We start from the raw sequence: 26,409 nt of genomic DNA on the forward strand, positions 1-26,409 counted from the left end.
ACTCAGATCTCTTGGAGTTGACTGGTAGACACCATCACAGCACACAGCCTCTGCTCATGTCTGCCTTCCATCTACATGAGAGGGCTTCTAGCTCCTACTTGGAAGGGTCATTTTCAGCCTTGCAACATGTCCAAAAAGAAAGGGGGTGAAATGGGGGTTGAGAGCACTCACCCAGATACACCCCACAGCACCCCAAGTGGTCTGCTGAGGGGTGAGAGTCACGGCCATGTTACTGTCAACTGGCATGGAGGTTTGGTGTGCCGGGGGCTGCCAACTTGTGTGTTCTCCAGGAATACTATCCTACCATCCGCCTTCAACTTCAGAATTTATGTCTCCCTCCTGTGAGATTCCCAGTTCATTATTTTTTTCTTATAATATTGGTTACATTTTCCTGTTTTTTATAGTTAATTGGGTATGTGTGGTTCTTCCTCACCAGATTACACATCTCCGCCAAAATATAAAAACTTGTGTCTTGGTCTAATCAGGCTGCTATAACAAAAGTACCATGAAAAAAAGAAGTACCATAAACTGGGTGCTTTATAAACAACAGAAATTAATTTCTCATGGTTCTGGAGGCTGGAGAGCCCATAATCAGAGCACTGGCAGATTTGGTGTCTACTGAGAGCCCCCTACTGATGGCTGTTTCCTTTCTGTGTCCCCACATACAGGGAGGGATGAGGGAGCACCCTGAGGTCTCTTTTTCAAGGGCACTAATTCCAATCATGAGAGCTCTGACCTCATGAACTAATCATCTCCCAATAGCCCCCTTGCCTCCTAATACCGTCACCTGGAGAGTTAAGTTACAACATATGAATTTGGAAGGGACACAGGCACTCAGATCAGAGCAGCTTTAGTCACAGAAACTGTTCTATTATCATTGTTATTACAGTCTTGGTTTATCTCGTTCCTAAATCCTAGCAGTTCTGTGGGTGCTCAGTCTTGGCTTCTTAATTTTGTTGTTGTTGTTCAGTCGCTCAGTCATGTCCAACTCTTTGCAATCCCATAGACTGCAGCATGCCAGGCTTTTCTAACTCACTGTCTCCTGGCTTACTCAAACTAATGTCCACTGAGTCGATGATGCCATTCAACCATCTCATCCTCTATCACTTTCTTTTCCTCCTGCCCTCAAGCTTTCCCAGGATCAGGGTCTTTCCCAATGAGTCAGTTCTTCACATCACGTGGCCAAAGTATTGGAGCTCCAGCTTCAGCATTAGCCCTTCCAATGAATATTCAGAGTTGATTTCCTTTAGGATTGACTGGTTTGATCTCCTTGCAGTCCAAGGGACTCTCAAGAATTAATAAATGATGCTTAATGCTCTGTCTTTATAAATCATAACTCTTCCTCCCAACACTTCCCGCTTCCCAATCCTCTCCCTCTCTCTAAGACTTCCCTCATATCATTCACCCTACCCTTAGGTCCCAGATACATGTTGTGGGAAAAGAGAGCGCTACTTAAAAAAAAAAAAAGTGAGTTTATCTATTTTAATGGAATAAGATGCTCAGTTTTCCCTGGGTAACCAAACATTATCAGGCCACCCTGACTCCAGGGAGTGAATGACTCTAAGTCACCAGGGAGCTAATGTGCTTGCAACTGCACAACTGTTGCCTTACTCTGTCTTTGAGGGGCATACTGCTGAAGATGAATGATGAATTTATTGATATCAACATCACTTCCCTTGTCCCATGCAAAACCTTGATGTGGCTGCCAATATTTTCAAAGTAGTTTATGACTGTGGCTATAAAGTGTGTGCGTGTTAAGTCACGTCCGTCATGTCTGATTCTGCAACCCTATGGACTATAGCCCACCTGGCTCCTTTGTCCATGGGATTCTCCAGTCAAGAATACTGGAGTGAGTTGCTATACCCTCCCTCAGGGGATCTTCCTGACCTAGGAATTGAACCTGTATCTGCTATGTCTCCTGGATTGGCAGGTGGGCTTTTTTTACTTTTTACCACTAGTACCACCTGGGAAGCTGTGGCCATAATATATTAATATTATTCTATGGTGACTTGCTATAACTACTGTATCAGTTCAGTCACTCAGCTGTGTCCAACTCTTTTCCATCCCATGGACTGTAGCACGCCAGGCCTCCCTGTCTATTACCAACTCCCGGAGTTTACTCAAACTCATGTCCATTGAGTCGGTGATGCCATCCAACCATCTCATCCTCTGTTGTCTCCTTCTCCTCCCTCCTTCAGTCTTTCCCAGCATCAGGGTCTTTTCAAATGAGTCAGTTCTTCGAAACAGGTGGCCAAAGTATTGGAGTTTCAGCTTCAGCATCAGTCCTTCCAATGAATATTCAGGACTGATTTCCTTTAGGATGGACTGGTTGGATCTCCTTGCAGGCCAAGGGACTCTCAAGAGTCTTCTCCAACACCACAGTTCAAAAGCACCAATTCTTCGGCACTCAGCTTTCTTTATAGTCCATCTCTCACATCCATACATGATTGTATATTGAAAACCATATAAAATCTTTACATTCTGAACAAAGTATGATTATACTGAACAGACAGCCTTTTCTCTAACTTCATGGGTGACTGCCTTAGACACTCTTCCCCACAGTGGAGAGAGGCCTTCGGAAGGCAGGAGCCAGACCTTCTGCTGAGTACTGGGGTTGGGTGCCCAGACCTTTGCACAGCCGCTCTTACAAAAGAAGCAACATGGGGTTTTGTGTATTTAATGTGCCGCAAAGATATTTCCTTAGTGTTGGAAGATACAACAATAAAACACTAACAGCTGAATTTGGAGGCCAGATGGTTTGATTATGATTTCTCAGACCGAGGTGTCTGATTTGCCAGTGTATAAATTTACTTCCAGCATGAGGTGGTGGGCATCTGAGGAGTTTGGGGACAGACAGCTTGTTCCTTTGAATGAGAAGCAGCAAGTCTAGATCAAAGGTGAGTCCATGGGGAGGGGCTGCTTACAAAGCGGTTTCAACCTGAGGAAAGAACCTGTCTCCAGTGGGTGGAGAAGGAAGCCCATGGCCATGGGCAGGCAGGAGTAGGGCCCTGCAGATTCATGGGGTTCCCTCCCTTGCCCCTTCCCCTGGCAGCACTGCTGTTTATCTCGTACAAAGTGGAGGTCTTAGAGGGAGTGGGCTGGCCTCTACACAACTGCTTGTCTCCGCTGGGTTTGGAAGCTCCCTAGTCCTCAGAGGATGGTTCCAGGGGATCCGTGCCAGGTGAGGTCCAGGGACGCCCAGGAGCATACAAGACCAAGCGGTTCCCTTCCTGTGAGAGCTCAGCTCCATGGCAACGCACCAGGATGTCCCTGCTCCGAGCCCACTTCCCTACCGCTGCCTTGAATTATTCATCAGCTTTTGCAGAAGAACAAAAGACAGAGTCATTCCATTTCTCCAGAACTGACTGTCCTCGGGGAAACTTAAAATTCATCACGAACATCCTGAAGTCGCCCATGCACTTGAGGAAGGGACAGCAAATTGTGCCATCAAACCCTCCCCCCTGCCCCCTGCTTCCAGCCTGGCTGAGTCCTGCGGAGCCGGTGTCTCTGGCCACTTGGCCCTTCACGCTGGGCTTTGCTCCTCCGATCACTGATCTTTAGGACAGGCGTGTATCCCAGGCCTCCCACTGGATGACTTTGATATCTCAGTAGGCACTGGGGGTGGGGACAAATGCCCTAGCTTGGCCCTAGGGCCACGCTCGGTAGGCTTCCCTTCAGAGAAGCTCCACTCCTGGGGCTGGGCCTTCCCGCTTCACATGAGAACACTAACAGGAGATACAAAAGAGGCTTCGACGTCCCACTAGGGACCCCACCCCCTTTCTTTTAACCCAAGACCTTGACTCTTAGTTCGCCAAGGAAATACAACGCCTCAGGCGGAACCTGCTCATTTCCTCTGCCTCTAAACTTACTCAGAGAGGCACCGATTGTGTTCACACCACTGTCTCTTCTCTTCCTGATTCCAAGGAATATTTTTTCTCAAACACTACTGTCTCTAGCTACGCTCTTTGTTTAAACACCCGGACCCTCTACTAAAACCCCATTAGCTTATGTCCAGTCTCCTCTCACAGAGTAGCAGTGTGGCCTGTGGATTCGGGAGTTGGAAGCCTGGGCTGAGCACCCGGGCTGCCCGCCACCAGCCTTGTGACATAGGGCAGCTGCAGGCTGCCCCCACCACTGGGGTAGTTCAGCAACCGTCAGGGTTTCTGGCAGATAATAGCACCCTCTGAACATCAATATTAGAGCAGGGCCCAGCAACCTCACTAACAGTGCCTGTCACTGTGGTGACCAATCTGAGATCAAACTCTGAAACAAGTGCCAACGTTTATCAGCAAGCATGCACAGACTGTCACCCACGATCTGATTTTATAAGCTTGATTTGGCCCGGCTCCGTCCTCAAACACGCCAATAAGGACCCTTCAGAAAGGAGTTACTTTACGCGGTGGAGAAAAGAGAACCCTCATACGCTGTTGGTGGGAATGTAAGCTAGTGCAGCCGCTATGGAAAATAGCATGGAGGTTCCTCAGATCACTAAAAATAGAGTTGCCATACGATCCAGCAATCTTACTCCTGGGCATATATCCAGACAAACCTCTAAGATACATACATGTACTCCAGCGTTCATTGCAACACTATTTACAACAGCCAAGACATGTAAGCAACTTAAGTGTCCACTGACAGATAACTAGATAAAGAAGCTGTGGTATATATACACAGTGGAATACTTATTTAGCCATTAAAAAAAGGATGAAATAATGCCATTCGCAGCAACATGGGTGGGCTAGACATTATCATACTAAGTGAAGTCAGACACAGAAAGACAAGTGTCATATGATATCACACATGTGAGATCTAAAATATGACACAAATTCACATATCTATGAAACAGAAATAGACTCAAGACAGAATAAAAACTATGGTTATCAAAGGGGAAAGAAGGTGGGGAGGAATAAATTAGGAGTTTGGGATTAGCAGATACACAGTGTTACATATAAAATAGATATACAATAAGAAGCTACTGGATAGCACAGAGAACTATCCTCAGTGCCCTACTGTTGTTGTTGTTCAGGCACTCAGTCATGTCCAACTCTTTGTGACCCCATGGACTGCAGCACACCAGGCTTCCCTGTCCTTCATCATCTGCACATGAGTTGGTGATGCCATCCAAACATCTCATCCTCTGTCCTCCTCTTCTCCTCCTGCCTTCAATCTTTCCCAGAATCAGGGTCTTTTCCAATGAATCAGTTATTCACATCAGGTGGCCAAAGTATTGAGCTTCAGCTTCAGCTGAAGTACTTCCAAAGAATATTTAAGGTTGATTTCCTTTAGGAATGACTGGTTTGATCTCCCTGAAATCCAAGGGACTCTCAAGAGTCTTCTCCAACACCACAGTTTGAAGCATCAACTATACAAAAGCACTCAGCCTTTTTTATGGTCCAACTTTTACATCCATATATGACTACTGGAAAAACCATAGCTTTGATGAGACAGACCTTTGTTGGCAAAGTAATGTCTCTGCTTTTTAATAAGCTGTCTAGGTTTGTCATAGCTTTTCTTCCAAGGAGCAAGTCTTTTAATTTCATGGCTGTAGTCACCATCTGCAGTGTTTTTGGAGCATAAGAAAATAAAGTCTCTCATTGTTTCCATTGTTTCCCCATCTGTTTGCCATGATGTGATAGGGCTGGATGCCATGATCTTAGTTTTCTGAACGTTGAGTTTTAAGCCAGCTTTTTCACTCTCCTCTTTTGCTTTCATCAAGAGACTCTTTAGTTCCACTTAACTTTCTGCCATAAGGGCAGTGTCATCTGTGTATCTGAGGATATTGGTATTTCTCCCAGCAATCTTGATTCCAGTTTGTGCTTCATCCAGCCTGGCATTTCCCATGATGTACTCTGCATATAAGTTAAATAAGCAGGGTGACAATACACATCCTTGACATACTCCTTTTCCAATATTCCACACCCCTTCCTGACATGCATACAGGTTTCTTAGGAGTAAGGTAAGGTGGTCTGGTTTCCCATCTCTTTAAGAATTTTCCACAGTTTGTTGTGATCCACACTGTCAAAGGCTTTAGTGCCGTCAGTGAAGCAGAAGTAGATGTTTTTCTGAGATTCTCTTGCTTTTTCTATGATCCAACGGATGTTGGCAATTTGACCTCTGGTTCCTCTGCCTTTTATAAACCCAGCTTAAACATTTGGAAGTTCACATTTTACATACTGTTGAAGCCTACCTTGGAGGATTTTGAGCATTGCCTTGCTAGCATGTGAAATGAGTTCAATTATTCGGTAGTTTGAATATTCTTTGGCATTGCTCCTCTTTGGGACTGGAATGAAAACTGACCTTTTCCAGTCCTGTGGCCACTGCTGAAGTTTTCCAAATTTGTTGGCAAATTGAGTACAGCACTTTAATAGCATCATCTTTTAGGATTTGAAGTAGCTCAGCTGGAATTCCATCACCTCCACTAGCTTTGATCATAATGATACTTTCTAAGGCCCATTTGACTTCACACTGCAGGATGTGTCGCTCTAGGAGTGATCATACCATCATGGTTATTCAGGTCATTAAGATCTCTCTTGTATAGTTCTGTGTATTCGTGCAACCTCTTCTGCTTCTGTGAGGTCTATACCATTTCTGTCCCTTATTTTCCTATCTTTGCATGAAATGTTCCCTTGGTATCTCTAATTTTCTTGAAGAGATCTCTAGTTCCTTCCATTCTATGGTTTTCCTCTATTTCTTTGCATTGTTAACTTAGGAAGACTTTCTTATCTCTCCTTGCTATTCTTTGGAACTCTGCATTCAGATGGCTATAGCTTTCCTTTTCTCCTTTCCCTTTCATGTCTCTTCTTTTCATAGCTATTTGTAAGTCTTCCTCAGAGAACCATTTTGCCTTTTTGCATTTCTTTTTCTTGGGGATGGTGTTGATCACTGACTCCTGTACAATGTTACAAATCTCCGTCCACAGTTCTTCAGGCTCTTCGTCTATCAGATCTAATCCCTTGAATCTATTTGTGACTTACACTGTATAATCATAAGAGATTTGATTTAGGTCATACCTGCATAGCCTACTGGTTTTCTCTACGTTCTTCAATTTAAGTTTGAATTTTGCAATAAGGAGTTCATGATCTGAGCCACAGTCAACTCTGGTCTTGCTTTTGCTCACTGTATAGAGCTTCTCCATCTTGGGCTGCAGAGACTATAATTAATCTGATTTCGGTATTAACCATCTGGTGATGTCCATATGTCTAGCTGTTTCTTGTATTGTTGGAAGAGGGTGTTTGCTATGACCAGTGTGTTCTTTTGGCAAAACTCTGTTAGCCTTTGCCCTGCTTCATTTTGTACTCCAAGGCCAAACATGCCTGTTACTTGAGATATCTCTTGACTTCCTACTTTTGCATTCCAGTCCCCTATGATGAAAATGATATCTTTTTTGGGTGTTAGTTCTAGAAGATCTTGTAGGTCTTCACAGAATCATTCAACTTCAGCATTACTGGTTGGGGCATAAACTTGGATTACTGTGATATTGAATGGTTTACCTTGGAAATGAACCAAAATCATTCTGTCATTTTTGAGATTGCACCCAAGTACTGAATTTCAGACTCTTTTGTTGACTATGAGGGCTACTCCATTTTTCCTAAGGGATTCTTGCCAACAATAGTAGATATAATGGTCATCTGAAATAAATTTGCCTACTCCTGTCCATTAGTTCACTTATCCCTAAAATGCCAATGTTCACTCTTGTCATCTCCTGTTTGACCACTTCCAATTTACCTTGATCCATGGACCATAATAGAAAAGAATATATATACACACACACACATACAGTAGTTGTACACCAGAAACTAACACAACATTGTAATTCAACTATACTCCAATTTTTGAGTCACCTCAAGTTAGATGGAACAATACTTGGACAGTGTATGTTCTATGTGCTCAGTTGTTCAGTTGTGTCGGACCCTTTGTAACCCCATCAACTGTAGCCCGCCAGGTTCCTCAGTCCATGGCATTATCCAGGTGATAATACTGGAGCAGATTGTCATTTTCCACTCTGGGGGATAGCCTAACCACCCATCAAAGACTGGGGAGAGGGGTTTTGGGAACATGACCACCTCTGGGACATGAATTACTGATTAGCAGACTTTAACTCTTTGTGACTCCAAAGACTGTAGCCTGCTAGGCTCCTCTGTCCATGGACTGAGGTTTTCCAGGCAAGAATACTGGAGTGGGTAGTATTCCCTTCTCCAGGGGATCTTCCCGATCCAAGAATCAAACCCAGGTCTTATGCATTGCAGGCAGATTCTTTACTGTCTGAGCCATTAGGGAAGCCCAAATTGCACATACAAACAACATGCTGACGGTTGTGCTGAAATATCTTAAGGTAAATGATCACACATACAGTATCAGAGTAAATGACTTCAGCTCTCTGCCTCTGTTTCCTCATTCTGGAAAATGACAACAATTATGTACCTCACAGCGATATTGGGAGGATCAAATGAATTATTTAATACACAGAAAACATGTAAGATAGAGCCTGGAACATAGTAAATACTCCATAAATATGCTTGCTATTACTATACTTCTTGAAACTCACTTATTCCCATCAACCACAGTACTCTTCTTTCCATTTCACCTTCCCATTTATGTATATCCTTTGCTGCTAAACTTTTTCAAAAGCTAACCTTTATTCTATGTCTCCACTCAATCAATTTTATATCTACATCAATTTTCCACCTAACTCTACCTTTCCATCACATTTCTTATTTAATTCCTCAAACATTTGTTAATCTCATAACAATCACATCTTGTGTTGGGTGCTAGGAAGGGTTTCAAGAGGTTTATTTGACAAAATCTAACCCCCTTAAGATGGAGAAGGCAATGGCAACCCACTCCAGTACTCTTGCCTGGAGAATCCCATGGATGGAGGAGCCTGGTGGGCTGCAGTCCATGGGGTCGCTGAGGGTCAGACACGACTGAGCGACTTCACTTTCACTTTTCACTTTCATGCATTGGAGAAGGAAATGGCAACCCACTCCAGTGTTCTTGCCTGGAGAATGCCAGGGACGGGGGAGCCTGGTGGGCTGCCGTCTATGGGGTCTCACAGAGTCGGACACCACTGAAGCAACTTAGCAGCAGCAGCAGTAGCAACCCCTTAAGAAGCTCATGATAGAGTTAAGAGAAAAAAAGCACAGCTCTAAATGCCTTCAAGGCCAGGATCTCCTCCCAAAATGTGATTTTAAAGTAGAAGTAGTACTGTTCATATGTCACTCATGGAAATGACTCACCGTCCCCAGGAGGATACACATTAGTCTTCACAGTCCTAAGAATTGTGAGGTTCCAAAAATATAAGAAGAGATCAAGTAGTGCAGTATTCTCTCAATTCCAGGGTGTATTATGTTTGACACAAAATTACTTTCTACAGTAGTTTAAGATCCCTGCCCCCCAAAACAAAACCCAATCAAATGACAGGTTTAAGTTAAAATTTTCCTTCAGTAGCAGCAGAATTAGTTACTGTCTAGCTTGAATGTAACAGACATGCCTGGGGACATGAGGACAGCACAGAAATGCCTATCAGTATCTGGGCCAAAATTGCCGATGACTGTGTAACTTCCAGCAAGCTGAGACAGGCACCCCCAAAATTCCATAAGAAGATAATTCCTAGAACATGGCAGGATGGTCTAAATTATTCCCTATTTTAATTCAGAAAGAGTTAAAATTGGTGTAAGAATACTAAAACTATCAAACAACAGTATTAACAGTTTATGTTAGGGTATGATATTTTATTTGGTATTTTAGATATGTTAACATTTGGGGTAATTTGGCCTATCTGAGTTATAAATAAGCCAGTGCTGAAATGTCAGTTTGAAATGTTAACAGTGTAACTCATTCACATTTTTTATTTTAGGTAGCTTTTGTACTGTTTTATATAGTATTGAAATATCCAAGAAACCTTAAGCTTCATCATACTTATAGGACTGTGACTTATTAATTCTTTAAGAGGTTATAGTATACTTGGGATGTTTTGGTAAATCAGGCAATTGAATTACTTAAAAAGGAAACCAAATGTATTCAATTTGTATGTGAGGTTGAACACATTTAAAGTGGTTTAGCCGAATTTGTAAATGATATAACATTTAATCTAAGACCTTCAAAAGTGATTTTTCAAATTTTTGAGATACATAAATCCTAATCTATTTATAAGCAGAATTTGAGATCTGTACTTGGGTTTCAAGTGTGTAGCTTGATAAGTTAAACTTTAGTGAAATTGAAAGTGTTAGTTGCTCAGTCATGTCCGACTTTTTGCGACCCCATGAACTGTAGCCCGCCAGGCTCCTCTGTCCATGGAACTCTCCAGGAACTTCTTTAGGGGATCCTTCTGACCCAGGGATTGAACCCAGGTCTCCTGCATTGCAGGCAGATTCTTACTGTCTGAGCCACCAGGGAAGCCAACATTAAACCTTAAAGAAATTAAAACACAAAAAGCTAACCCCCTAAATAATATCTTTCCCACAGGAACTGCTGTCAAGTCACTAAAGCAATTAAACAATTATCTTATATTCATCCTGCCTTTGCCTTCTAAATCCTTATACAACTACTTGGGTATATGTCTCAGCTCCCTAATAAGCTCATTTGTGGTGTAGACTGGATCACCTATTGCTGCTGTATCCCCCAGGGGACCAGAAACATGATAGAGTTCTCAGCAAATGATCTCCTCTCTTTGGGACCTGGTTCTCCAACTCTACATAATAAGTGCTGAAATACAAGATCTAAGATGGCAATTCTTTTAGTCTCAGGACCTTTTAGCGCTCTAAAAAATTAGTAGAAATGTCAAAGCTTTTGTAACAACTGTTGGATTATATCTATTACTATTTAATAGAAATTAAAACTGGGAAACCTGTAAAACATAAGAACACAAAAGCACACATTCTACTTTTCATCAAGCAAAGATGTCATGAGGTGTCATGGAGCCTCTGGATAATTCCTTGGTGCACTTGAAGGAAACCAGAGAGTGTCATTCTAAAACATGCCTCTTTGACATAATATTTATCTTGAGCTGAAGGCAATTAAGAAGGAGTAAACATAGAAAAAGCTTCCCCCCACTGCCATCAGCCTAAAGGCAGGAAACAGTTTCTTCTTTTACTGGAGATAGACTCTTATCAGTTCAGTAATGGCACCAGAGGAATCTACAAATAAACCTTATTAAACTAACCCTTATCTTTCTAGTCATTTCTTTCCTATTCTTACATTTAGCGCAAACTTCTCGGTCTTGTCAATTCTTCACAGATGTACTGTCTCTTTGTCTGAAAGGTATAAAAGCTTTCTGCTCTGGCACTTCAGGTCTTTAGTCCTTTGTGAAGGCTCCCATGTACATGTAAAAATTCAAGGGATTGGGTATGCTTTCCCCCTCTTAATCCGTCTTTGTCAGTTTACTTTTCAGATCCAACCAGGGACCCTAAGAGGGTTGAGGAAAACATTTTCCTCCATTACACATTCATAAGAGAATGAAGATTTTAAACATATCATTATGGAAATAGTTTTGACCTCATGGACCTCACACCCCACCCTGAGGTCCACTGACCTAAAAGCCCTAGTACCGTGAGACCCTCTCATCATAAAGGCAACTTTGCATTTCGTTAAGCAAAGGGCAGGTTGGGAAGATTACTATTTTAACTTCAACCTGGAGATGCCTCTTCACACTCCCCTGCTTTCTTCTGTGGCCTTCAGAGCTGTGGGGACCCCATGGCTCGGGCTGCCTGAAGAACCTCCAGGGCACCCCAGCTGGCCTCAGACCATCCCTCCCAACCACCCTGTTCCTGCCAGACCAGGATCAGGGTCCACACTCCCAGACACTGCCAGTCCTTAGGACAATGGGGTGCCCCAGAGAAAAACTTCTGGAGCCACTGGGAAACAGACTTCTATGGGACAGGCTTTTCCTTAGACCCAGAGAATCCTTCTGCCCAAACAGCCTTTGTGGCAAACATCCTACACAAGTGGCAAGATTCCGGGGAGGTACAGGAGAGTAGGAGGAGACATACCAAGCAGGCCGAGCCGACAGAGGGCAGATGAGGCCAGGAGAGGGGGAAGCCATAGCCACTGACACCAATGCTAAGGGGGCATCTGTGCCTGGGAGCCCAAGCTTGGAGAAGCCCAAGTTCGCAGAGTCAAGAAGGCCCAAGGCCCCGACGGCTAACAGAATAACCCATGTTCTCCCAACCATTCCATCACCCACATCTTTTCAGCTAAATGGCAGCTTCACTGAGATGGCAGCATCCCAGTGAGTCTATTACTCCCCACTCCCATACCCCCTTCCGTACCCCACTCCCATACCCCCTCGCACACCCCACTCCCATACCCCACTCCCATTCTTCTGTAGGATTGTGAGCAGTACAGGATGACTGGGGTTGGGGGGCACACTTACAGTCAGATTCCACAAGCAGAGTCCATTGTCACGCCCATTCACATCTGAGCAAGCACTCTGGAGAATGAACTGTTCCAGCTCAGGTCCATCATTTTCATATCCTCTCAGAAAGCAGACAAGACATCCTGAGAGCAAAGCAGAGACAGCTCAGAAGTGTCATAGGCCGCAACCCCATCTCCTGGCGAAATGGCAGCATGGACTGGCACCTCTCCGCCACCCCCTTTCCTTTCCTCATTTTTCTCCCACCTCTCAGGCCAGAGATCTATGAAATACTTTGTTCTGGGAACTCTTAACATTCTTGGAAAAATTATATATCCTCACACGTTTTTAAGTTAACAATATAACATTTTTATGGCAAGTTTATATAATTGAGAAATATATAACTTCTGGCACACTGACTTTTAAAACTGTTAAATCACTCAATTAAATGCATGAAATATCTACCTTCACCTATTTGAAAAACACATGAACAAGCTCTTTTTTAACAGTCAGAAATTTTCCATCATTTATGTTCTTTGCACTCATATTTCCATCTATGTTACCCACAGAATCTTGCTTTAGTACAATATACTTTTAAGCTTAGCAATATTTTATTGATTACCATATCATAATTCTTGGCAATAAATATGCACATAAGTTAAAGTTTTATATATTAAATTTTCTAGATTCAATCCTTATGCTATTATTACTTCAATACTGAAAAAGTTAAAATTCCCTGCACCCATAAGACTCTACATGTTAATCAATATTCTAGATTGATTTATCATTATAAATTTATACTGGTATATAGTTGAGTGAAATAAATGATTCTAAGATAAAATTTTAAAATAATAATTAAACATAAAAAAGGAAACTATCCTTTTTAAAAGATCAGTTTATGTATTATAGATGAATTTTGCTCATTGCCAGAATAAGGCCATAGCTTGTGGAAATTACTGGCAAAAAGAAGAGAAGCCATTGGGTCAAAAAGGTGTGGAAAAGTTGAAGCAAACAGAAAAATTGTACCCAAATTTAGAAAATGAATATAGATTTATAATACACAATAATATTTTGGCAAAAACTAAAGGAAATTGTTCCCCTATGTGTTTGAATAAATAATTAAGAGAATAACCCATATAACTTTATAATAAGCAGCCATGAAATTAAAAGATGCTTGCTCCTTGGAAGAAAAGCTATGACCAACCTAGAGAGCATATTTAAAAGCAGAGACATTACTTTGCCAACTAAGGCCCATCTAGTCAAAGCTATGGTTTTTCCAGTAGTCATGTATGAATGTGAGAGTTGGACTATAAAGAAAGCTGAGTGCTGAAGAACTGATGCTTTTGAACTGTGGTGTTGGAGAAGACTCTTGAGAGTCCCTTGGACTGCAAGGAGATCAAACCAGTCAATCCTAAAGGAAATCTGTCCTGAATAGTCATTGCTGCTGAAGCTGAAGTTCTAATACTTTGGCCACCTGATGCGAAGAACTGACTCCTTGGAAAAGACCTTGATGCTGGGAAAGATTGAAGGCAGGAGGAGAAGGGGATGAAGGAGGATGAGATGGTTGGATGGCATCACCAACTCAATGGACATGAGTTTGAGCAAGCTCCAGGAGTTGGCGATGGACAGGGAGGCCTGGCGTGCTGCAGTTCATGGTGTTGCAAAGAGTAGGACACGACTGAGCAAATGAAGTGAACTGAATTTACTTTAATTTGAAACTGTAATCTTAATCTTTCACCTTCTCTTATTTGAAATCAAGGCAAAATATGTAATTGTAGATCCAAACACCAATATTCCATATTGATCTTTTATTTGGAGGATTTTTCTCTCCACTGCAGTGCACCTTAGTAAGACACTAACTGTGTGATAGGTTTGTGCTTATGTTCCATCGCTCAGTCATATCCAACTCTTTGTGACACCATGGACTATAGCCCACCAAGCTCCTCTGTCCATGGAATTTACCCAGGCAAGAATACTGGAGTGGGTTGCCATTTCCTACTACAGGGAATCTTCCCACCCCAGGGATCAAACTCGTGTCTCTTGCATCTCCTGCACTGGCAAGTAGATTCTTGACCTTTAACGCCACCTGGGAAGCAACAGGTAGAACTTCCTTTTGAAAAGTACCCCAGGGCCACAGTCAAAGGTGACCGCAGCTATGAAATTAAAAGACACTTGATCCTTGGAAGAAAACCTATGAGAAACCTAGACAGCATATTAAAAGCAGAGACATCACTTTGCCAACAAATGTCCATCTAGTCAAAGCTGTGGTTTTTCCAGTAGTCATGTATGGATGTGAGAGTTGGACCATAAAGAAGACTGAGTGCTGAAGAATGGATGCTTTCAAACTGTGGTGCTAGAGAAGACTCTTGAGAGTCCTTTGGACAGCAAGGAGATCAAACCAGTCAATCCTAAAGAAAACCAACCCTAAATATTCATTGGAAGGACTGATGCAAAAGTTGAAGCTCCAGTACTTTGGCCACCTGATTCAAAGAGGTGACTCATTGGAAAAGACCCTACTGTTGGGAAAGATTGGGGGCAGAAGAGAAGGGGGTGACAGAAGATGAGATGGTTGGATGGCATCACAGATTCAATAGACTTGAGTTTGAGCAAACTCTGGGAGACAGTGAAGGACAGGGAAACCTGGTGTGCTGCAGTCCATGGGGTTGCAAAGAATTGGATACGATTCAGTGACTGAACAACAATAGACACGCTCAGGGGGTAAAGAATCCTCCTGCATTGCAGGAGACACAGGTGACTCAACTTGGATCTCTGGGTTGGGAAGATCCCTGGAGAAAGAAATGGCAACTCATTTCAGTATTCTTGCCAGAAAGAAATAGAATGGACAGAGGAATCTGGTGGGCTACAGTCCAATGGGTTGCAAAGAGTTGGACATGACTGAGCAACTAAGCATCCAGACAGACAGACACACACACACACACACTCATACACACACACACACACACACACAATGTATTCAAGAACCAGCTCACATCTTTTTTTCAACTGAAGGAGATCAGCCCTGGGATTTCTTTGGAAGGAATGATACTAAAGCTGAAACTCCAGTACTTTGGCCACCTCATGCAAAGAGTTGACTCATTGGAAAAGACTCTGATGCTGGGAGGGATTGGGGGCAGGAGGAGAAGGGGACAACAGAGGATGAGATGGCTGGATGGCATCACTGACTCGATGGACGTGAGTCTGAGTGAACTCCGGGAGTTGGTGATGGACAGGGAGGCCTGGCGTGCTGCGATTCATGGGGTCGTGAAGAGTTGGACACGACTGAGTGACTGATCTGATCTGATCTGATAGTTGTTGTACTATACTATAATGAAGGACAGGGAAGCCTGGTGAGCTGCAGTCCATGCGGGTTGCAAAGAGTCAGGCACGACTTAGCGACTGAACAACAATAAAGGTCAAAGGTGAGATGGGAAATGGGAACTAGCAGGACACCCAGGATCTGCCCTCAGAGGCATCAGTTTTGAGAAATAACACAGAAGGAAACGGGGATCTGGAAATTCTCTTGAAATTACCCACGTCTGTGTAGTCCATGGGACTTTGTGTGCTCCTAATGATGGATTGTTCGGGGCACCCTCTGTGCATCATCTGTCCCTTCTGTGCACACATCCCAAGGTCCATTTCCTTCAAGCCAAAGATCTTAAGCCCCCATTTCAACAGGGCATCCAGAGTCATCTTCCAAGTTTCAGTTGCTTATTTCTTCTTCTCCTTCCTCCTCTTTCCCCATCCTCAATCATCCAGGCTCAATCCTCATTCTCAAGGACCTCGGATCTTGCTTTCTGATTGTCGCACAGTAAGATGCGCAGGTTGGTGAGCTGAGATGGTCCAGATACTCCGTTAACAACCGAAAGGGAAACCATTCCTAAAGGCCTTGCTCTGGTTGGTGAAGTAGGTGAGGACACTCCTGTCTTCCTACCTCCTATGATCTTTCTTCATTCTTTCCCATCTCCTGGGGCCTCCTGGGGCCTCAGAGTTTCAAGACACTACAAGCTGCAGATCCCAGAGGTATCCCAGAGGTATCTGGGATCTGCAGCTTCCTGCAGAAGAAATGCTTCCTGAATATCACCTATTAATCACCTATTATCTACCCCTGGATCCCTCAAGAGGCTCTCCGGAGCCCAGCTTCTGGAAGGGGTGGCTTAGGAAAGGGATGCCACTCAGTAAAACATGTTTCCTTGGCATCCTCTTATTTTCTCTCGCAAACTCCTCCCATCTCACCTCCCACACTGCGTCCTCCCTTCCCCTCCCCAAATCTCTCCCAGGCAGTTATTTTTAGGTTCAGGGGCCTCCCTTGCTGGCAAGCAGAGAAAAGCAACACCCAAGCACCTGGATTCCCTGGGGTGTCCTTGACTCAGAAATCCAGGGGTTCCTTCTTCAAGTCCCAGCCTGACAGCTCAAGAAGTGTTGAGAAGTCCCTGGAAGTGGAGCTATTAGATCTGGATGGTTGATCCGTTGGATAATTTTGTAGGTATAAAAGAATTGATTCACTTATAATCTTATCAAATTGTAGTTTCTAGACTGCTTAGCAAGGCCATTAACCATATTACTGTATGTTAATGCTGAACAAAATATATAACGACTTCCTGGGGCAACAAAGACATTCTTATGTATTGAGTGGTATGTCAGCATCATTATCCTCACTTTACACATGATAAATAAGATGTTGGCCTAATTCACACAGCAAATATCTGATAAAGAGGAAATGTGAGCTTGGGTGTTTCTTTTACCTGATTCCAAAGCCACGCCTGTCTATGGTTCCCCACTGCCTCTCAGCTTCCTGGCCTGGCTTTCAGGGCCCTTAACAATCTGGCCCTCTCCTGCCTTTCACATCTTCTTTCCCTTACATAGTTTCAGACTTAGTGGCTTGTGGTGGTACTCAGTCGCTCAGTCGTGTCTGACTCTTTGTGACCCTATGGACTGTAGCCCGCCAGGCTCCTCTGTCCATGGGATTTCCCAGGCAACAATACTGGAGTGAGTTGCAATTTCCTTCGCAAGGGGATCTTCCCAACTCAAGGATCAAACCCGAGTCTTCTGCATTGGCAGGTAGATTGTTTATCACTACACCACCTGGGAAGCATTACATCCCTTCCTATACCCAGGGTATACCCAAGGTAAGAGGCAAAATATATCATAATCAACAAGGCAGACACCATCTAACAATAGATAGCTGGAAAGGCTCAAATTTCAGCCCTGCATGCCTATCAACTTCCATCCCTATTCTGAGGGTACCTGCCATCCCACTTAGATTCATACTGTCCTCTTGACCTTGACATTCATGCCAAACCCACCCTCCATGCATTTCAGTTCTTCTTGAGAAAGTTACATTCACTGGATTTTTCAAAGCTTGGATTCCCCCAAATAGGGTATTTATGAGTAATAAGACATTCCTAAATTGAGATTCCTAAAAGAGAATATGGAGAGGTGACATCCACCAAACAATGTAAGTTACTATGCCTGCTTTTCATAAATTTGTAATCTCTTTGGGTCAGCTACACATAGAGTAATGATAACAAGACCTATCTTGGTATCTAGTTTCGAGTAAGTAGTAAATGCTTGGGCTGCAAAGGGAAGTCTGCAGGAGTTGAGATCTGAGCTGGGCCTTGAAAATGTTGAGAATCTGGGGAGGAGGTGGAAGGTCTATTAGCGAGGGCTAAGGGTGAAGCACCAGATAGAGTGCAGGATCAGAGACAGCCTGATTCCCATGGGCAAGACTGTCACCCCCACACACACCCATCTCTGGGCTGGACTGAGTCATAGTGCCCTTCTCTCCTTTAACTGCACCACCGTTTCCTGCCACTGCGGCTCCTTTCTCAGCTCTGATGAGAGATGGGGGTTGGTTGTGTACAGCAGAGACTGCTAGTCAACATGCTATCCACCCTCCCTTTTTTTCTGGAAATAAAACTTAGTGCTGGCCAAGAGGATATAAACAGAAGTGGTGTGCACCTTCTGGAAAATGTCCTTAAAGGGAAGTGGCTTATCCCCCTCACCCACCCCCTTGTCTCCTTCCTGCCAACTGGAACACATACGCTGTTGCCGAGGGTTATAGAGCCCGGGTCCCTGACAACTTGAGCACTTGGCAGCCCTGGACTGTCCCCAGACGTCTTTTAGGTGAGAAAGAAAAAAGCCACTGTTAAATTTTTTGTCCTTTGGACTTTCTTGTTTTTGTCATTTGAAGCTAAATCTAACATTAATTTTATACTCTACAATTGGCGCAGATGCCACACAAGAAAAATGACTGGGTAATTTAACAAAAGGAAGAATTATTACTCTACTTAGAAGTTAGAAATGGAAATTAAAACCAGAAGAGGCCATTTTGTCTGCTAAATTCTAAAAAAAGAAAAATGATCAAATTCAATGATGATAAGGCTTCAGGGAAATAGGTAGCCTGGTGACAGTGTTATAAATTGCTACAATCCTTCTAGAAAACACTAGACTTAGCTCATTTGCCTCAAGTAGGTTTCAGTACTATTAACCAGTGATCTGATTTTTTAAATATTGGGAAATATTGGAAAATCAATGAATTTGAGAGTAAAAATTTATAAAGATGATAATAGCAGAAAACCAAAACTGCCTACATAAGGTACTACAGGGGACTGGTAAATGATAACATATTAATCTGATGGAGAACGATTTAAAACAAATATAACAAATATCATAAAATAACTTGCAAGGGTACATTTAAAATAATGTTACATTTTAAAAATACTTCAGAAAACTGAATAGACCTTGGGACGGCAGCTGTCAAATTATGGCTGTTTGCCCAGTCTTGTGCTTTCAATCAAGTTCAACCCATCCACACAACATCCAGCAAGAACTGAGTGTCCCAGATCTGCTCCGTGCAAATTCCTGGTCTCGCTCTGTGCTGCTACCCTTCCTGTTCTTGCAGAAATGATTCCTTCCTGTTCGTTTTTTTGAAGCTGCCTTGTTCTTGAATTGGGGCTTTTATAAGGTGGTTTACAGTCAAATATCTCAGGTGGCATATCTTCTAAGAATCTTAAGGGTATTGTTCCATGGCAGCCAAACACGTTCAAAATAGAGAGATGCCAGTCTTAAAAAGAATCATGGATGTGGTTTGAAGCAGACATGAGTGACAATAATAGAACACCTATGACATTTTAAAGAGAGTTGTACTAAAAAACAAAAACTATAGTAACATTCGGGCAATGGCACCCCACTCCAGTACTCTTGCCTGGAAAATCCCATGGGTGGAGGAGCCTGGTGGGCTGCAGTCCATGGGGTCGCAAAGAGTCGGACACGACTGAGCGACTTCACTTTCACTTTTCACTTTCATGCATTGGAGAAGGAAATGGCAACCCACTCCAGTGTTCTTGCCTGGAGAATCCCAGGGACGGCGGAGCCTGTTGGGCTGCTGTCTCTGGGGTCGCACAGAGTCGGACACGACTGAAGCGACTTAGCAATAGTAACATTCTGGACAAGACAGAACTATGGTGGTTGCCAGCATTTATCGGGGATGAACAGGCAGAGCACAGAGGACTTTCAGAGCACTGAAAATACTCTGCGTGATGCCATAATGAAGGAAGTGTACTGATATCATTATGTTGTTGTCATTCAGTCACTAAGTTGTATCCGACTCTTTGCAACTCCACGGGCTGCAGCGCACCAGGTTTCCCTTTCCTTCACCATCTCCGGAATCCTTCACCGGCTTCCGAATCCTTCACTATCTTCCTGGATGCTCTTCAGATTCACATCCATATGTTGGTGATGCTATCTAACCATCTTAATACACTTGTTCAAAACCATAGAACGTACAACCCCACGAGTGAACCCTATGTAACTATGGACTCTGGGTGATGAAGAGGTATCAGTGCAGGTTCAGTGGTTGTGACAAATGTACCATCTGGAGGTGGATCATAAACAAAGATCGTGGCATCCAGTCCCATCACTTCATGGGAAGTAAATGGAGAAACAGTGGAAACAGTGTCAGACTTTATTTGGGGGGCTCCAAAATCACTGCAGATGGTGACTGCAGCCATGAAATAAAAAGACACTTACTCCTTGGAAGAAAAGTTCTGACCAACCTAGACAGCATATTAAAAAGCAGAGATATTACTTTGCCAACAAAGGTCCATCTAGTCAAGGCTATGGTTTTTCCAGTAGTCATGTATGGATGTGAGAGTTGGACTATAAAGAAAGCTGAGTGCTGAAGAATTGATGCTTTTGAACTGTGGTGTTGGAGAAGACTCTTGAGAGTCCCTTGGACTGCAAGGAGATCCAACCAGTCCATCCTAAAGGAAATCAGTCCTGGGTGTTCATTGGAAGGACTGATGCTAAAGCTGAAACTCCAATACTTTGGCCACCTGATGCAAAGAGCTGACTCATTTGAAAAGACCCTGATGCTGGGAAAGATTGAAGGCGAGAGGAGAAGGGGATGACAGAGGATGAGATGGTTGGATGGCATCACCAACTCAATGGACGTGAGTTTGAGTAAACTCCGGGAGTTGGTGATGGACAGGGAGGCCTGGCGTGCTGCAGTCAATGGGGTCGCAAAGAGTTAGACACGACAGAGCGAATGAACTGAACTGAACTGATGTATGGGGGACTATCCACAATTCTTTTAAAGACTGTCATCTCTCTATTTTGAGCATGATTGGCTGCCATGGAACAATACCCTTAAGATTCTTGGAAGATATGCCACCTGATAATGGGGGATTATGCTGATAATGGGGGACTATACCAGGACTATGCGTGTGTGGGGGTGGGGATATATGGGAAATCTCTGCTCCGCTCCCTTAATTCTGCTATGAGCTGAAAACTGCTTTGGTGAAATAGAATCTTAATAAAAAACAAGTAAAACCATAACCAGCTTGGAGTAAAAGGGTCTGAAATTTCATAAGTTGCAATACAGCCCTTGGGCACCCAACTTTTTGTTTGAGTAGGAATTAGGCTCAAAAAGCTACTCGGGGCCAACACAGGCTAATTCTTATGGAAAAGGAATGCTGTCTCAGAAGACAGAGCCAAGAGCTGGACAGAGGCGCCAGGGGCAGTGGAGAACAATGGGTTAGGAAATTACTTCCAGGGAGATCAGAGCAGGGTAACCTGGCGACATATGCCTGGCAGGATCCCAGAATTCTTAGGCGTCAGTGTCACTGCGTGCTTTCCCTTTAATTCTCTTTTTGAATGGATGTCCTTACTGCAATTCTCCTGTCCCTGGATTTCACTGTTTGTTGCGTGTGTGCACAGCATATAACTTCTCTCTTTCATTTACAGGTTTCTAGATCCAAAAGAGTCACAGCCAAGAACTGCCTCATCCCTGTTTGAACTAGAAATCCCAAGATTCTAGACTCTGAGCCTAACACTATAGTTAAATGAGACTTTGGGGGGCCTTCAGAGGGAGAAAGTATATTTTGCACATGTTTTTGTTTTGTTTGTTCAGTTGCTAAGTTGTGTCCGACTCTTTGTGACCTCATGGACTCTAGCATGCCAGGCTTCCCTGACCTTCACCACCTCCTGGAGTTTGCTCAAATTCATATCCATTTGAGTCAGTGACGCTATCTAAGCATCTTATCTTCTGCTGCCATCTTCTTTTGCCTTTAATTTTTCACAGCATCAGGGTCTTTTCCAATGAGTCAGCTCTTTACATCAGGAGGCCAAAATATTGGAGCTTCAGTTTCAGCATCAGTTCTTCCAATGCATATTGAGGGTTTATTTTTTTTTAGGATCGACTGGTTTGATTTCCTTGCAGTCCAAGGGACTCTTAAGAGTCTTCTCCAGCACCACAAGGGGCATAAATAATTGGAATTAGGGGGAAAGCTATTGTCTGCTTTCGTAGTAATGGGCACCAAGGATTCATGCCTCCGGGTAGTCATTTCCCATCTTGACTTCAGTCTTGGCCAGTGACTTGCTTTGGTCAATGAGACATCAGCAAACAGAGTGCAAGCAGAGACTTGAAGAAACACTTCTTATTGGGGCTTTCCCTCTCTTGCTGCTCCTATAGAGTCCTTCTACCACCATTTGAAGAAGCCCAGGCTAATCTACAGAGGATGAGAGATCACATGGAAAGAGGCCCCAAGCTGTCCCAGCCATCTCAACTGAGGTCTCAAAGATGTGAGTGAGCCCCACTCCAGCCCAGCTGATCCAGAGTAGAAGAAACATCGAGTTACCCCATAAAGTCATATTTGTTGTGTTAAGCCATAAAGTTTTAAGATGGCTTTTTAATCAACTAACCCAAGAAGATTCAAGCTGGGGTAAATACAGCATATGAAAGATGGGGAAGGTAAATTTGAAGAGGAGAAATCTCTGGGAAAAATAGATGTAATGTGTGAGCAGACTCCCAAGACAAACAAAAGCAGGTTCACTGAGGGAGATCATACTATGGTGCCTGGGGAGCCAAGAAGAAGAAAATGCCAGAAGGAAAGTCCAATGGGAAAGTTGAAGATCGAAAAGTGATGATTTGGAAATTTGTGAGATTAAGAGGCAAAGTGGTGGGAGGAATGAATGGGTCAGGATGAGTGATTCAGAAATAGAGCCTTGAACAAGGGTGAACTGCAGATCTTCTTTCTAGGAAGTAGCTAACTGGTGATTAGCATAGGGTGCAGAAGAAATACAGAATCAGAATCTATGATGGTGGGACTTCCCTGGCAGTCCAATGGTTAAGACTCCACACTTCCAGTGCTTCCACTGCAGGGGGCACAGGTTTGATCCCTGGTCTGGGAACTAAGATCCCACATGCTGCATGGTATGGCCAAAAAAATAAAAGAACTTATGAGGATGTGACCCAGGAATCACCATGCTTTACCAGCTCCCCCGGGATTTTTAATGTATAATTTATTCTCAGTGACCCACCCTATATGTTAAGGAGTATTGGGAAGGGGTAAACTTTGTCAAGTTCCTATTATACCTTGCCCCAGGACAATGGATGCTCTGTAACCAAGGAAGATCAATGATTCTCCAATCTAGGTGCATATTAGAATCATCTGGGAAACCTAAAAATACATATTTCTACTATATATATTTTATTATTCATATATATGGGGCTTCCCCAGTGGCTCAGCTGGTATAGAATCTGCCCACAGTGCAGGAGACACATGAGATGCAGGTTCCATCTGTGGGTGGGGAAGATCCCCTGGAGAAGAAAATGGCAACCCACTCCAGTATTCTTGCCTGGAGAATCCCATGGACAGAGGAGCCTGGTGGGCTACAGCCCATGGGGGTTACAAAGAGTCGGACATGACTGAGGGACAAAGCATGTATGTATGTATACATGAATGTCTAGGCCCTACTGCATAGGAATTCAATCTCAATCTTCAAGACAAGCATCTGGGCATCAATATTTAAATTAAAAGCTTTCCAGGTGATTATGGGGTAGAGGAAGACTCTGGAAGAGATGATGTAATCCCTAAACCAAGAACCCCTCAGGTTTCTGAGAAATGAATAATAAAAGTAGAATCTCGCTGAATCTCCTCATTTTCATATATTTTGTGATTGATCTAAACCGCTATTAAACTCAAAGAGCAGTGTTAGGAATTTGGTGACTAATGGCTATTTGAGTCAAAAATGAAATAGCACTTATTTTCATGATGTAATAAAAGTCAAGTGAACAGTTTACTCAGACCATGAATCAGTGAATGCAATTATCTGAACAGAGTCTAAAGTTATCTATGAAAACATATTTTGATATATTGTTATACAGGATTTCAAGATTTTGGTAGAAATGTTTAAACTACTAAAAAACCACTAGTTTTATAAATGAGTAGAGCTAGCCTGATGTTTGAGATAATAAAGAGTAGTTGGGAGCCACGACAAATCAAATTTGTGGGAATGGGCAAAGTTTTGTGACAGCCAAACATAAAAAGAGATTAAAGGTCCCTTTAGCCTATAGGCCGGAGAAGGCACCCCACTCCAGTACTCTTGCCTGGAAAATCCCATGGGTGGAGGAGCCTGGTAGGCTGCAGTCCATGGGGTCGCTGAAGAGTCGGACATGACTGAGCGACTTCATTTTCACTTTTCACTTTCATGCATTGGAGCAGGAAATGGCAACCCACTCCAGTGTTCTTGCCTGGAGAATCCCAAGGACGGAGAAGCCTGGTGGGCTGCCGTCTATGGGGTCGCACAGAGTCGGACACGACTGAAGCGACTTAGCAGTAGCAGCAGCAGTAGCCTACAGGCTGCCAGTCTATGGACCTTTGAGTCATAATAGAAACTGTTATAATATGGAAATAAATGTAAGTATGGAATTACAATAATTAAGGGGTCTGCAAAGGTTTTAAAGAAGGGGTGACCATGGACACAATTGAAAGGCTGAGGATTTTTTTTCATATTTTAATTTAAAAAATGTTAAACTTTTCATCTTGAATTTTGCTTGCAAGCATGTTACAAACACAGAACAGACTTCCTGCGTACTCTTCACCCAGATTCTCCAAAATTTAATATCTAACATAACATCTTCACAAAGATTAAAATCAGAAAATTTTCTCTAATAGATACAGCTATCTTATTCCAATAGCTTTCCTTTGTCTTTCATTATCTTGACATTTTGAAGTGCGTTGGTCAGTTATTTTGTAGAATGGCCCTCAATTTGTGTTTGCATAATGTTTGCTCATAATTTAAATTAAGGTTATACATTTTTGGGACAAATACTGCAGAGTGATACTATATTCATCTGAGTGCATCACAAGCAAAGACACAGGATGATGACTTGGACCATTATAGTGATGAAAATTTTAATCTCTGAATTTTATGTGGTGCCTACCACCTTTCTTTATAATAATGTTACTGTTTTTCCCTTTGTAATTAGTTAGAAGCTTTGGGGAATATACTTTGAAATTACCTAAAAATCCTATTTCTCATCATTTTTTTTTTGCCAATGTCTTAACATTTATTGATGAATCTTGCCTGAAACAATTCTCACTGTGGTGTTTGACAAATGTTTGACCTTAATCCTTCTACATTTATTAGTTGGAATTCTACTATACTTTTTCTTCTCTGCCATTTAAAGGCTACCCACTCCAGTGTTCTGGACTGCAGAATTCCAAGGACTGTATAGTCCCTAGGGTCACAAAGAGTCAGACACGACTGAAGGACTTTCATTTTCACCTTACATCCGTACAGTTTGTGTACTATTTTATTCTATGGGTTATAATCCATTACTAATATTATTAATTTTGCTGTTTATGTTGTCCCAGATTTGATAATGAGAGCTTTTTAAAGTAGACTCCTGTGCCCTTTTGACAGATTCTCATCATTCGTTTTTAATATTTCCTTGTATCCGGCATCATGAGACATTTCCTTCCCATCTTATACTTTCTCTGCCTAGATTCAGCTACTTCTCCAAGGAACCATAGGAACTCTCATTGGATAATAGTGTTCAGAAACCAAAATCTGAGCAATTGTTGTGTTCATTACTGGTATTGTGTCTAGGGCTCTCTGAAAATGGAGCTAGAAAATAAATATGTGAGCACAAAGGCTTGTATTTATGTATATTTCTATATGCATCCAACTATCAAAAGCCATGAGTCCCACGTGGGGTAACCTCCAATATTAATCCAATGCTATTTTCACTCTAGTTTTTCTCCTTTCCTTAATTATAACTCCTTTCCCAGGCCATGAGAAATTTGGCTCTCCTTTTCCATAATTTATTAACTTATTTGCTCAGTCTTAGGATAAACATTAAGTGCTTTTAGACAGCCCACATCTTTGAGTATGCAACACCTACATACACCCATCTTCCCATACATGCATATTTTTAAATGTTTATTCATACCTACATAAAGTACACTCATTCTGTCCCCCAAAATAGACAACTAAAGTATCATCCAATTACTACATCTAGTTCCAAGTCAGGACTTCTGAGTGATACAACAACTTTTTTCAGTCAGTGTAGCTCTTCATGCTTAGTTAAGACTAATTTATCAATCACCAAGACATTCAGTATATAACAGTAGACAAAGAATATAGATAACTTCAGTGAAAGAAGTCTCAATTATAAAAAGAGGAGAATTGGGAAAACACACACTCTCATGAACATAGGCATCCACTGGCAAATTATACATAAAAGACATAATTCCCCTGGGGTGGGTACGAGACTT

The 26,409-nt window shown here is 42.7% G+C and overlaps 1 long non-coding RNA gene across 3 annotated transcripts in view; it reads right to left on the minus strand.

Annotated features, from left to right (window-relative positions):
- Nucleotides 1-26,409, minus strand: part of LOC147350248 (uncharacterized) — a 274,444-nt gene that overhangs the window by 138,975 nt on the left and 109,060 nt on the right. For all 3 annotated transcript variants that reach the window (XR_015148677.1, XR_015148678.1, XR_015148676.1), the window contains exon 3: nucleotides 12,371-12,495. This is a non-coding gene — a long non-coding RNA (uncharacterized LOC147350248). The remainder of the gene's footprint in view (nucleotides 1-12,370; nucleotides 12,496-26,409) is intronic.

This window comes from Bos grunniens, chromosome 20 (genome assembly GCF_055505025.1).
Source record: "Bos grunniens cultivar Pamir isolate PY7600 chromosome 20, Bosgru_T2T1.0, whole genome shotgun sequence".
NCBI lineage: Eukaryota > Metazoa > Chordata > Mammalia > Artiodactyla > Bovidae > Bos > Bos grunniens.